This window comes from Natator depressus, chromosome 6 (genome assembly GCF_965152275.1).
Source record: "Natator depressus isolate rNatDep1 chromosome 6, rNatDep2.hap1, whole genome shotgun sequence".
NCBI lineage: Eukaryota > Metazoa > Chordata > Testudines > Cheloniidae > Natator > Natator depressus.
The window spans coordinates 64,356,560-64,368,686 of NC_134239.1; the positions used below are offsets into that span (position 1 = coordinate 64,356,560).

The 12,127-nt window shown below is 48.0% G+C and overlaps 1 protein-coding gene across 1 annotated transcript in view; it reads left to right on the forward strand.

Moving 5' to 3' along the window:
- The first annotated feature begins 295 nt into the window (after positions 1–295).
- Positions 296–12,127, forward strand: part of SUSD6 (sushi domain containing 6) — a 125,829-nt gene continuing 113,997 nt past the window's right edge. Inside the window, exon 1 of the mRNA XM_074955552.1 lies at positions 296–320. The gene's annotated coding sequence lies outside the window, so the exon portion shown is untranslated. The remainder of the gene's footprint in view (positions 321–12,127) is intronic.

The following is a 12,127-nucleotide window of genomic DNA, read 5'->3' on the forward strand; positions in this document are numbered from 1 at the left end:
CCACAGAGGGAGCAAGTGTGAACACCCTTTGGTGATTTTTGTTTTGTCGACTTTTGGGTGTCAGCATAAGTTTTGTCAACACTTGATAGCATAGATAAGCCCTTAGATAACTACCTTGAAATTCCCTTAATTAGAATACATGTGTTAAGTACAAAATAGCAAATTTAAATACCTGAAAATATTTCAAAACCTCAGTTGATTAAAATTGTGCATCTTTCCTGCAGGGGGCTACTGTTTTAATGAGAATTACAACAGGAAATGCAGCTGTAAGGTCAGGAAGATCAAAGCTGCAGCCAGAGACACAGGATGCTCTTTTTCAGGTGACTGGGTGTTTTCTCTGATTTATTTTTTCTCTTTGATTCAGTGGAGATATCTTCATTAAACAAAGAAAAGGTGGTAGTGGAAGGAGAGGGGAAGTCAGGGTCAAAATAAAATACAGAATTTGCACAGAGCAGCTATAGAAATCACCCTGTAGCTTTCTGTGTCTCATGCTCCAGCTTCTAACTTCCTGTTTTGGTGCATGTTTTCCATGTAGACGATGTGACTGTTTCCTGCTGCTACTTTATTTTAAAGTGTCAATAGTGCTGTCTGTATAAAGAAATGATTTGTCACGTATAGTAGTCATGTCTTGCATTGGATCAAGTGATTGGAAACTATTTTTATAGCCCATTACAGTTTGTCTTTATGTTGTGATCCCTGTACTACTGCAGTCAGGAGCAAAGGTACAGCTAGATGATGATGTTGTTTTGTTTGGCAATAATCTGAACTGTCCCTACCCTCCCATACAGGATATATCTGGTGATATTTTATTTTTCATATGGGGGGAAAGGACCATATAGGTCCATACCCAATAGCAAAAAAATATGAACTAGCAGCACGGCAGGTTGGGACTGGTGATTGGCTGCAACCAGTAATCAAATCTTAATCTGAGGGAGAGAGGAAACCAAGGACGAAATCCTTCTTGACTCAATGTGGCATTGATGGATAAGGAAGATGACCGCATACTGCTGTCTTTGGAGAGGCAAGAAGCTGTGAATATAGAGAGGAAGCAGGGAGCTGTAGCTTAACCTCTGGAGCCATGCCCCCTGCCCTGCTCCCTTGTGTATGCTCCCTACCACCTCAAATGTTGACTTGTGTTTGCAACTCTACAGCTGGTGATATGGAGGGTGCAGGGGGTCTGGTAGGGGAGAGTGCAGTCCTGGCTGGAGATCCCCAGCTGGACCTGTAGAGCTGAGGGGCCTGCATTTCCCGGTGAAGGTAGTGTTGAGAGAGATGGCTGGGGGTAGTGCAGAGGGACTTATCAGCTGGTGAACTGGGGAAGCTGAAGAGATGCTGAGTGGGCTGATGGAGTTGCCAAAGATGACAGCTGTCAGAGGTGAGTGCACCAATTGTGCCTATGTGCTATGTCCACAATGGCATGCAGTCCGCTGAGCCTCCACCTGTTTGGGCTACCATGGTTCATGCCCATATAAATTCTGCCTCCCCAACAATCTATTAAGGCCATATCTACACTGTGGGGGCTACAGTGCCACTGTAACACTGTAGTGTACATGCTTCCTACAGCAATGGAAGGGGTTTTTCTGCTGCTGTAGGAACTCCAGCTCCCTAAGCGGTGGTCTCTAGGTTGGCCGAAGCATTCTTCCATTGACCTACTGCATCAATACCAGGGGTTAGGTTGGCATAGCTGCGGCACTCCAGGGTATGGATTTTTCACATCCCTGAGGGATGTAGCTATGGCGATCTAAATTTTAAGCATAGTCCAGACCTAACTGTGTGGACGCAAGGGTATGTCTACACAGCGTTTTGGAGTAAGTGGGACCAAGTCTCCCAGCCTGGGTCTACAGACTTGGGGTAGCGGGACTCTCACTAACTGTCTATAAGTGCGTGCTGTGGGCTGGAGCTTGGGCTCTGAAGCCTAGGAAAAGGGGTTGACCTGGGTTGGGAGGTGCCCTCTAGCTCCCTCCAAAATGCTGTGTAGACAGACTCAAGGTGCTTTTCAATTGATTGAGGGGGGCCAATTGATATAACTTCCTCTACAATAAATATTAGATAAGGCCTAAAATCCCAGAAAAGCTGGATGCTTCTCAAATGACCTGAAGTGAAATGATTAATAATGTTGACATATTTAAATTGTCATCTTAAAGCTTCAGTAAACACTATATTGAGATGAAAGGGGACAGTTCACATCTGCCTTCAAGGTATTGGTACAGGTTTTTCTTTTACAGACTCTGATCAGACTCCAACAAGAAACTGGAATTAACTTGCAAACTGGCCACCATCAAATTTGGCCTGAATAAAGACTGGGAGTGGGTGGGTCACTACAAAAACTAATTTCCCTCTGCTGATACTCACACCTTCTTGTCAACTGTTTAAAATGGGCCACCTTGATTGCATTGGCCTCATTAGCACTACAAAAGTGATTTTCCCTCCCTTAGGATTCACCCCTTCTTCTCAATTGTTGAGACTAGGCCACTTCCACCTTAATTGAATTGGCTCATTAGCACTGACCCCCCCACTTGGTAAGGCAACTCTCATCTTTTCAGGTGCTGTGTATTTATACCTGACTACGGTATTTTCCACTCCATACATCTGATGAAGTGGGTTTTAGCCCACGAAAGCTTATGCCCAAATAAATTTGTTAGTCTCGAAGGTGCTACAAGGACTCCTCATTGTTTTTGATCACAGAAGGTTTTTGTCCCAACCAGGAGCACTAGAAACTTATGGGCAGATTCTCAGCTGCCAACAGAGGCCACATGTAACTCTTGATAGTGGGGGTGGGGACACAATTTAAAGGTTCAGGGGGGCACATGACCACCCCACGCTTTGCCTCTGCCTCCTTTCCCACTCCCCTTATGCTTCCCACACCTGCTCCAAGCCAGCACTACCTTGCCCCCACTCCCCTAACAGCTCCTTCCCAACTTCTCCCATCACCTTCCTGTTGTGGGTGCGGAGCGGGCTCCAGACACCTACTGCCGAGCATCGGTAACTGCGGCTGCGGGCGAGGAAGGGACGGGACTCAGTGGGCTTCCCTGCGCCCCCTCTGGCAGAGCTCCACTGCCAGCCCCTTCCCTTCTCCCTGCTCCGGGTGCCTCCTAGCAGGGCTTAGCGGGAGTGCTAGATGCCGGTGCCTTTCCCAGTCATGTCCCTGCCTCAGCCACACTCAGCCCAACGTCCCCCCCCGGCTGAAACACGGGGGTGGGGTGGGGGGGGCACATGATCCCATTCGTTGCCTCTGGCTGCCAGTGTAAATTGGCATAACTCTAATGAAGTTGGTGGAGCTAGGCCAATTTATAGCAGTTGAGCCTCTGGCCCTTTTTTTTCTTTTAAAAGAAGGCTGAAATTCTGCAGTAATGGATGGGGGCACCAATGAAGTGCTGTCATGACATACCACAAATCACCAGATTGACTTGCTCCTGTCTAAGGTGCTGTTTGTAATAAATAGGTGAAAACACTGATGTCTGGGGGGGGGGGGAATCTCTGATTTTGAACTAATTTAGTGCTGCCTGGTGCTTGATTGGATATTTGCTCTATCTAGCAACAGAAAGTCGTGGGAAGACTGCCTACTTGCCTTGGTTTTTCATCCACACAATATAAACAGCTGGCAGCTGTGCTCAGGGAAGTCTTACACATTTTGAAAAAGAAATTGGGGACGGCTGGAGACAGCACACTACAGTGAGGTGCTCGTGTCCCAGACTGTCTTCTGTATGTCCTCTCTTAAAGAGTTGTTTATTTGTGGATGTTAGCTTTTTGGATTAAGAACCAAAACAATTTTTTTAAGTAGGGAAAACTATGAGCTGTTGCTGCCATGTGTCACTCAGCCAATTTCTAACCTGTTGGTGCCTCTTGCATAACTACCTTGTTTGTTTGAATGAAGCTGTTTACTGCTGCCACTTTCACTAACTGACCACTTTCAGTTCACCACCTTTTTGCTTCTTTTCACTTCCTCTCCTTGCAAATTACTTATCCAGTGTCATTCCGTTCTCCTCCTCTGCACCATCTGAGTCTTCAGCACTTCTCAGTTCCTATCCCTTTCCCCTCTCTGCAGTGCCTCATTTCTGTCTTCTCTTCTATCTTCTGAGCTCTCATCACAATTTTACCATTAGCATCTCTGTCACCTCTTCTCCAGAGTTATATTTTGACAAAAATAGCAAAATGAAACAAAACCAAGCAATGTTTATCCAATTTTTAAAAAATCAATTTATGAAAAGAAAAACAAACAATAAAATAAAATCAACCAACCAGCCCCTCCCCCCCCCACCGCCCTGACTTAAAAAATAAAACTATGGGAACAAAAACATGTGCACAGGAAAAGTGACCTACATGAGTGCAAATTGTTCTATTAATATTTGTATCACCGTAGTGCTTAAGAGCCCTAGTCATAGACAAGAACTCCATTTTGCTGGGCCCTGTACAAACAGAACAAAAAGATGGTCCCTGCTCTAAAGCAGTTATAATCTAAGGCCTGGCCTACACCTAAAACTTAGGTTGACCTAGCTATGTCTCTCAGGGGTGTGAAATATTTACACCCCTGAGAGACACAGTTAGATTGACCTAAGAACTGAGGTATAGACCTTGCTAGGTTGACAGAAGAATTCTTTTGTTTATTATCTCAATACATGGGCTTCAACACCCTGAAGGCGGAAAACACTGGTAGGTGTCTAAGTGAGGATGAAAAAACCATGAGGCAGCTGCTATTTCCTGTCTTGGTCTGCCATGAGAGTGATTTTTTAAAAATATTATTATTCTGTAATGAAGATCCCCTCAACTCTGGGAATGCACCTTGAAGTTGGTGTTCTATAAGCTACTTCCTCCCTATGTAGGAAAAGGATGAAAGAGATGGGTCCCTGGTCCAAGGAGAGGAGGATTTCTTGTGATGTTTTCCTTAAAGTCTTAGACCTGGGAATCAAGTGACTGGTTTTGTTTTTTTTTTGTTTTTGTTTTTTTTTTACATTTAAAAGTATGTTTCTAGCTCTCCTGGTTGCAGAGAAAAGCTTAAGTACATGTACTGAGTGTACTGTAAGGGCTCAACCCCAAAAAAATCCAAAATTTTTTTTTTAAATCTCATGACTTTTAAGCCACTCATGAGATTTTTTTTAAAAAAGTTTAACTTGTGATTTTTGAATGTGTGGGGCTGGCAATGCTGTGGGACATATACACCTTTTCCCTAAGCCTAACCCTCTCTAGAATTGTCTAGATTTAAAGCATGGTTCAGGGAGGTCTAATGGTTGAAGCACAAGTGTCAGAGTGAGGCAATATGGGTTCTTTTACCAGTTCTTCCATTGAGTTGCTGTGTGATCTTGAACCTGTGCTTCAATTTCTCTAAGATGGAGGTGCCTCAGAGGGCGTTGTGAGCTTTCATTCATTAGTATTTGTACAGTGTGTTGGCAGCCTTAGGGTGCTATACATGTGCAAAATGCAGCCACTATTAAAAAATCTTCTGTGGGTTTACTCTGAAATGGAACCCTTTGCTTCAGTTAGGTAGAATCCAGTGAAACAGAAAGCCAGCACAGTGGAGTTCATAAGTTACTGGCAACCTGGTCTTCCTCTGGTGCCAGAAAAGCCCCATAAATATTTGCCCCAATTCCCACGGGACTTTTTTTAAGTACTGCTGATCCTAGCATAAATGATTCTGGGTTCCAATGAAAGACTCATTGTGTGTGGTTGAATGTAGGTTGTCATACCCAGAAAAATATTTTAACCCCTACTTAACACCACAGTTGATTTAGCCAGTCCTTTCCTCATTACATGGTGACAAGGCTTAAATTAGGTGGGTGGGTATAACTTTTTATTTTGCACCCAAATATTATTGAGACATTTCATGCCACTACCCCAGTAGAGACTGATCCATCAGAGGTTAACAATGGCTTGTTTATGACCAACTTGGAGATCCTTTGTTTTTACTCTGCTTTACCCTAAAGTGTTAACTCAAACTCCTTTTGGAAGTGCGATTGATAATTGCCTCCAGTACAGAACTCAAATCCTGTTCGCGGTGGCTCTTGAGTGTAAATAGGCCATAACTGGTAAGTCCTCTGCAGTGTCATATCTGTCAACCCGTGCCCAGGGACCCTGGCCAATGGGGGGGCCCTGGAAAATGAGCGCCCCTGCATCCCAACCCTCTTCCCTGGTAGAAGCACCGGACGTGTGGAGTGGGGCAAGCCCCTGTGCCCTGACCCTGCTCCCTGGCAGGAGTGCTGGGAGGAGGGCGGGAGGGGGACGGGACTGCAGGTGGAAGGGGTGGGGGAGGCCCCCATTTGCTCTGGCCCAGGACCCCACAAAACTGTAATCTGCCGCTGGACCAAACACCTGAATTGACAGATGACTGTATGATACCTTTAACTGAATGATGTCTACAGGTGATACGTAAATTAGATATAAAAATCATAAGGCAACCTAAATATTGCTGAGTGGAATGTTGTAGAAATGAAACCCATTGAGATTAATACTACAAGTAACATGAAGATGGAAACAAACTCTTCAGCTGCAGACAAGAAGGCCAGTAAGGTCCTATACTTCATCAACAGGGGAACTGTAAACAAAACCAGGGGAAACTATTATACCACTAGGGGTATGTCTACACTACGGAATAAGGTCGAATTTATAGAAGTCAGTTTTTTAGAAATCGGTTTTATATATTCGAGTGTGTATGTCCCCACAGAAGTGCATTAAGTGCATTAACTCGGCGGAGTGCTTCCACAGTACCGAGGCTAGAGTCGACTTCCGGAGCGTTGCACTGTGGGTAGCTATCCCACAGTTCCCGCAGTCTCCGCTGCCCATTGGAATTCTGGGTTGAGATCCCAATGCCTGATGGGGCTGAAACATTGTCGCGGGTGGTTCTGGGTACATATCGTCAGTCCCCCCTTCCCTCCCTCCCTCCGTGAAAGCAAGGGCAGACAATCGTTTCGCGCCTTTTTTCCTGAGTTACCTGTGCGGACGCCATACCACCGCAAGCATGGAGCCCGCTCAGGTAACCGTCACCGTATGTCTCCTGGGTGCTGGCAGACGCGGTACGGCATTGCTACACAGTAGCAGCAACCCATTGCCTTGTGGCAGCAGACGGTACAATACGACTGGTAGCTGTCCTTGTCATGTCCGAGGTACTCCTGGTCGCCTGTGTGAGGTCGATCAGGAGCGCCTGGGCAGACATGGGCGCAGGGACTAAATTTTTAGTGACTTGACCAGGTCATTCTCTTAAGTCCGGCAGTCAGTCCTATTGAACCGTCTTATGGTGAGCAGGCAGGCAATATGTCCTTCTGCACCGTCTGCTGCCAGCCAAAGATGTAAAAGATAGATGGAGTGGATGAAAACAAGAAATAGACCAGATTTATTTTGTACTCATTTGCCTCCTCCCCTGTCTAGGGGACTCATTCCTCTAGGTCACACTGCAGTCACTCACAGAGAAGGTGCAGCGAGGTAAATCTAGCCATGTATCAATCAGAGGCCAGGCTAACCTCCTTGTTCCAATAAGAACAATAACTTAGGTGCACCATTTCTTATTGGAACCCTCCGTGAAGTCAACCCTGTAAGCCGTGTCCTCAGTCGCCCCTCCCTGCGTCAGAGCAACGGCAAACAATCGTGCATCGGAGTTGAGAGTGCTGTCCAGAGCAGTCACAATGGAGCACTCTGATTGGGCTAAAACATTGTCGCGGGTGGTTCTGGGTACATATTGTCCGGCCCCTGTTCCCTCCCTCCCTCCGTGAAGGCAAGGGCAGACAATCGTTTCGCGCCTTTTTTCCTGAGTTACCTGTGCGGACACCATACCACCGCAAGCATGGAGCCCGCTCAGGTAACCGTCGCCGTATGTCTCCTGGGTGCTGGCAGACGCGGTACGGCATTGCTACACAGTAGCAGCAACCCATTGCCTTCTGGCAGCAGACGGTGCAGTATGACTGATAGCCGTCCTCGTCATGTCCGAGGTGCTCCTGGCCACGTCGGCTGGGAGCGCCTGGGCAGACATGGGCGCAGGGACTAAATTTTTGGTGACTTGACCAGGTCTTTCTCTTTAGTCCTGCAGTCAGTCGTATTGAACCGTCTAATGGTGAGCAGGCAGGCAATACGGATTGCTAGCAGTCATATTGTACCATCTTCTGCCGGGCAGGCAAGAGATGACGATGGCTAGCAATCGTACTGTGCCATCTTCTGCCAGGCAGGCAAGAGATGAGGATGGCTAGCAGTCGTACTGTACCATTTTCTGCCGAGCAGCCATGAGATGTGGATGGCTTGCAGTCCTTCTGCACCATCTGCTGCCAGCCAAAGATGTAAAAGATAGATGGAGTGGATCAAAACAAGAAATAGACCAGATTTGTTTTGTACTCATTTGCCTTCTCCCCTGTCTAGGGGATTCATTCCTCTAGGTCACACTGCAGTCACTCACAGAGAAGGTGCAGCGAGGTAAATCTAGCCATGTATCAATCAGAGGCCAGGCTAACCTCCTTGTTCCAATAAGAACAATAACTTAGGTGTACCATTTCTTATTGGAACCCTCCGTGAAGTCCTGCCTGAACTACTCCTTGATGTAAAGCCACCCCCTTTGTGGATTTTAGCCCCCTGAAGCCAACCCTGTAAGCCGTGTCGTCAGTCGCCCCTCCCTCCGTCAGAGCAACGGCAGACAATCATTCCGCGCCTTTTTTCTGTGCGGACGCCATACCAAGGCAAGCATGGAGTCCGCTCAGCTCACTTTGGCAATTAGGAGCACATTAAACACCACACGCATTATCCAGCAGTATATGCAGCACCAGAACCTGGCAAAGCGCTACCGGGCGAGGAGGTGACGTCAGCGCGGTCACGTGAGTGATCAGGACATGGACACAGATTTCTCTGAAAGCATGGGCCCTGCCAATGCATGCATCATGGTGCTAATGGGGCAGGTTCATGCTGTGGAACGCCGATTCTGGGCTCGGGAAACAAGTACAGACTGGTGGGACCACATAGTGTTGCAGGTCTGGGACGATTCCCAGTGGCTGCGAAACTTTCGCATGCGTAAGGGCACTTTCATGGAACTTTGTGACTTGCTTTCCCCTGCCCTGAAGCGCATGAATACCAAGATGAGAGCAGCCCTCACAGTTGAGAAGCGAGTGGTGATAGCCCTGTGGAAGCTTGCAACGCCAGACAGCTACCGGTCAGTTGGGAATCAATTTGGAGTGGGCAAATCTACTGTGGGGGCTGCTGTGATGCAAGTAGCCCACGCAATCAAAGATCTGCTGATATCAAAGGTAGTGACCCTGGGAAATGTGCAGGTCATAGTGGATGGCTTTGCTGCAATGGGATTCCCTAACTGTGGTGGGGCCATAGACGGAACCCATATCCCTATCTTGGCACCGGAGCACCAAGCCGGCGAGTACATAAACCGCAAGGGGTACTTTACAATAGTGCTGCAAGCTCTGGTGGATCACAAGGGACGTTTCACCAACATCAACGTGGGATGGCCGGGAAAGGTACATGACGCTCGCATCTTCAGGAACTCTGGTCTGTTTCAAAAGCTTCAAGAAGGGACTTTATTCCCAGACCAGAAAATAACTGTTGGTGATGTTGAAATGCCTATATGTATCCTTGGGGACCCAGCCTACCCCTTAATGCCATGGCTCATGAAGCCGTACACAGGCAGCCTGGACAGCAGTCAGGAGCTGTTCAACTACAGGCTGAGCAAGTGCAGAATGGTGGTAGAATGTGCATTTGGACGTTTAAAGGCGCGCTGGCGCAGTTTACTGACTCGGTTAGACCTCAGCGAAACCAATATTCCCACTGTTATTACTGCTTGCTGTGTGCTCCACAATATCTGTGAGAGTAAGGGGGAGACGTTTATGGCGGGGTGGGAGGTTGAGGCAAATCGCCTGGCTGCTGGTTACGCGCAGCCAGACACCAGGGCGGTTAGAAGAGCACAGGAGGGTGCGGTACGCATCAGAGAGGCTTTGAAAACCAGTTTCATGACTGGCCAGGCTACGGTGTGAAAGTTCTGTTTGTTTCTCCTTGATGAAACCCCCCGCCCCTTGGTTCACTCTACTTCCCTGTAAGCTAACCACCCTCCCCTCCTCCCTTTGATCACCGCTTGCAGAGGCAATAAAGTCATTGTTGCTTCACATTCATGCATTCTTTATTCATTCATCACACAAATAGGGGGATGACTACCAAGGTAGCCCAGGAGGGGTGGTGGAGGAGGGAAGGAAAATGCCACACAGCACTTTAAAAGTTTACAACTTTAAAATTTATTGAATGACAGCCTTCTTTTTTTTGGGCAATCCTCTGTGGTGGAGTGGCTGGTTGGCCGGTGGCCCCCCCACCGCGTTCTTGGGCGTCTGGGTGTGGAGGCTATGGAACTTGGGGAGGAGGGCGGTTGGTTACACAGGGGCTGTAGGGGCAGTCTGTGCTCCAGCTGCCTTTGCTGCAGCTCAACCATACACTGGAGCATACTGGTTTGGTCCTCCAGCAGCCTCAGCATTGAATCCTGCCTCCTCTCATCACGCTGCCGCCACATTCGAGCTTCAGCCCTCTCTTCAGCTCGCCACCTCTCCTCCTGGTCATTTTGTGCTTTCCTGCAGTCTGACATTATTTGCCTCTACGCATTCGTCTGTGCTCTGTCAGTGTGGGAGGACAGCATGAGCTTGGAGAACATTTCATCTCGAGTGCGTTTTTTTTTTTCTTTCTAATCTTCACTAGCCTCTGGGAAGGAGAAGATCCTGTGATCATTGAAACACATGCGGCTGGTGGAGAAAAGAAAAGGGACAGCGGTATTTAAAAAGACACATTTTATAAAACACTGGCTACACTCTTTTCAGGGTAAACCTTGCTGTTAACATTACATACATAGCACATGTGCTTTTGTTACAAGGTCGCATTTTGCCTTCCCCCCACCGCGTGGCTACCCCCTCAACCCTCCCCCCTCCCTGTGGCTAACAGCGGGGAACATTTCTGTTCAGCCGCAGGCAAACAGCCCAGCAGGAATGGGCTCCTCTGAGTGTCCCCTGAAGAAAAGCACCCTATTTCAACCAGGTGACCATGGATTATATCTCACTCTCCTGAGGATAACACACAGAGAGAAAGAACGGATGTTGCTTGAACGCCAGCAAACATACACTGCAATGCTTTGTTGTACAATGATTCCCGAGTACGTGTTACTGGCCTGGAGTGGTAAAGTGTCCTACCATGAAGGACGCAATAAGTCTGCCCTCCCCAGAAACCTTTTGCAAAGGCTTTGGGAGTATATCCAGGAGAGTCGCGAATGCCAGGGCAAAGTAATCCTTTCACATGCTTGCTTTTAAACCATGTATAGTATTTTAAAAGGTACACTCACCGGAGGTCCCTTCTCTGCCTGCTGGGTCCAGGAGGCAGCCTTGGGTGGGTTCAGGGGGTACTGGCTCCAGGTCCAGGGTGAGAAACAGTTCCTGGCTGTCGGGAAAACCGGTTTCTCCGCTTGCTTGCTGTGAGCTATCTACAACCTCGTCGTCATCATCATCTTCTTCGTCCCCAAAACCTGCTTCCGTATTGCCTCCATCTCCATTGAAGGAGTCAAACAACACGGCTGGGGTAGTGGTGGCTGAACCCCCTAAAATGGCATGCAGCTCATCATAGAAGCGGCATGTTTGGGGCTCTGACCCGGAGCGGCCGTTCGCCTCTCTGGTTTTCTGGTAGGCTTGCCTCAGCTCCTTCAGTTTCACGCGGCACTGCTTCGGGTCCCTGTTATGGCCTCTGTCCTTCATGCCCTGGGAGATTTTGACAAATGTTTTGGCATTTCGAAAACTGGAACAGAGTTCTGATAGCACGGATTCCTCTCCCCATACAGCGATCAGATCCCGTACCTCCCGTTCGGTCCATGCTGGAGCTCTTTTGCGATTCTGAGACTCCATCATGGTCACCTCTGCTGATGAGCTCTGCATGGTCACCTGCAGCTTGCCACGCTGGCCAAACAGGAAATGAGATTCAAAAGTTCGCGGTTCTTTTCCTGTCTACCTGGCCAGTGCATCTGAGTTGAGAGTGCTGTCCAGAGCGGTCAAAATGGAGCACTCTGGGATAGCTCCCGGAGGCCAATACCGTCGAATTGTGTCCACAGTACCCCAAATTCGACCCGGCAAGGCCGATTTAAGCGCTAATCCACTTGTCAGGGGTGGAGTAAGGAAATCGATTTTAAGAGCCCTTT